We start from the raw sequence: 2,223 nt of genomic DNA, 5'->3' as shown, positions 1-2,223 counted from the left end.
ACTTTATATGACTTACTTATAATATCTGAACATGAATATTTTGAGTTGTGGAAGGAGCTTCGGATAGTTCAGGAAATCTTAAAGAGGCCAAGGGTGGACTTGATTCTCCTGTGTAATGGACGCGTCATTTTCATCACAAATAAAACACGTATGATATAAAGCATTAACAAAATTTATTTTTAACTATTTCTTTCATTGAGAATTTATAATTTTGCTTCAAGATTTTCGTACTAGTAGATTCATTTAAGTTATGGTTTCCAAAAACTCAATAACTAGAACTAATAACAATGTTGGGAAGTGTTACAGTATTTTTAATAACTACAAAATATTATTAAATGAGCTAATTTATTTATTTTAAAGTCTTTTCATACGACGGAAAATTTCGAGCTATCGGCAGTTATAATGTCATGAATTGCGCGGTTATAAAAAGAATCTGAAAACAGTTTTTAAGTTTGTTTACTGAAAATGCAAAAAAGAATTGCTCCGGCAATGCCATGAAATCAAATAGGAGAGTGACGAAAAGTTTTTCTTGAACACTATCATGATACAGATTGCTAAAAAATTGATCCTAGAAATATATGGGGATTATAGAACTATTAGATTTATCGCAGCAAAAAGTATGCTTTGAATTTCGAATAGAACGTTACATGAAGAAAAAATGAAAAAGTTGAGAAGGAATAGTTCGGATTCAGGAGAGGTAAGGGCACAAGAGATGCAATTGGATTATTAAGGGTAATCAGTAAAAAGTTTATAGGAAAGAGGAAAGAGTAGCAGTTCTACTTATTGATTCAGAAAACGATCTCGACCAACAATCAAGTGTTATAGTAGGAGAGGAAATGACAGAGAAGAGTGCAAATGAAGAGAAGTTCAACAAGGAATCTATCTCTTGCCAACAGTATTTAATATCTAACTAGAGAGAGTGTGAAAATAATCCTACATAATGAAGACGGTAGGAGATAGAATAATTACATGTATACGGCTTGAAGGTGACATAGTACTTGTTGCAGAATCTGAAAAGGAAATCAATAAGATGTTAAAAGAATTGAGGAAGGACTGAGAAGATGGAGGATGAAAATAAATGTTAGGAAGACAAAAGCCATAATAATTGGAATGAAATGGTTGGTAAAATATAGAAGTAGAAAGGGTGAAAATAGAATAAGTAACTAGTTTACGATATTTGAGTAGTATTATTAGTGATGGTATGAAGTGCAAACATAAAATGAAAGCAAGGATAGGAATAATGAATGAAGATTTAAGGAGGAAGAAAAGTCTATTTTATGGGTCCTTGAATAAAGAGCTAGGAAAAAGACTCATACAATACTTCGTGGACCATTGTCCGTGGAAAAACGCGAACCTTACGCGAGCGATGACAGACGACTGAAAGGTTTCGAAATGTAGGTATGGCAAAGAATGGAGAGAACTAGCTGGGTTGAGTGGAAACGAAACCATAGAAGAGAAATTGGTTGGGACATTGGCTAAGAAGAAACTGTATCATAAGGGACGTGCTAGAGGTTATGATGGCAGGAAATAGAGGGGACGAAGGAAACTATATCAAAACAAAAAAGTCGTACGTGAAGATGAAGAAGTTAGCTGAAGACCGTGGAGCATAGAAGCTTCACAGTTGCAGCAAGTGATCTGCCACTAATAGCAGAATACCTATGATAATGAAGATGATGGCTTACTTTCTAAATTTCCGAAATTCTTCTTCATCTTAACATTATTCGGCGTGACTTCTTTTTGTGAACTTCTCCAATTCTTCATCAATTTAGCGTTGTTCTTCTTGAACTACTTTCTAAATTTTTGTTATTCTTCATTGTCTAAGCGTTAAGTATCGTGATGTGTTCCTAAATTTCCAATACTCTTCGTTGTTTTAGCATTATTCATGAAACTTTGAAAATTATGATGGAGAGAATATGTTGAACGGGTTTAAGGAGGCAATAGTATAGAGCAACCACGTTAGTAATTTAGTCCATACCATCATGTTAAGAATAAATAATATTTCCAAAGATATATTTTTTTTATTTTAACTATAACACTATACAGCAAGTTATCATTAAAAAGACAAGAAAAGAATTTCACGTACTAAAATAATAGTAGCTAACAGTAATGATATCTGAGAAAGTAGACAAGGTATACACACTAAAAATACAAATAATAATAATTATTATTAATTTCATCCTTATATTTATTTAAAAATATATACTATAAAGGGGAGTTTCAAAA

The sequence above is a fragment of the Thermobia domestica genome, chromosome 9 (assembly GCF_964235325.1).
Source record: "Thermobia domestica chromosome 9, izTheDome1.hap1.1, whole genome shotgun sequence".
Classification (NCBI taxonomy): Eukaryota; Metazoa; Arthropoda; class Insecta; order Zygentoma; family Lepismatidae; genus Thermobia; species Thermobia domestica.
Note: the sequence above shows the minus strand (reverse complement) of the source record.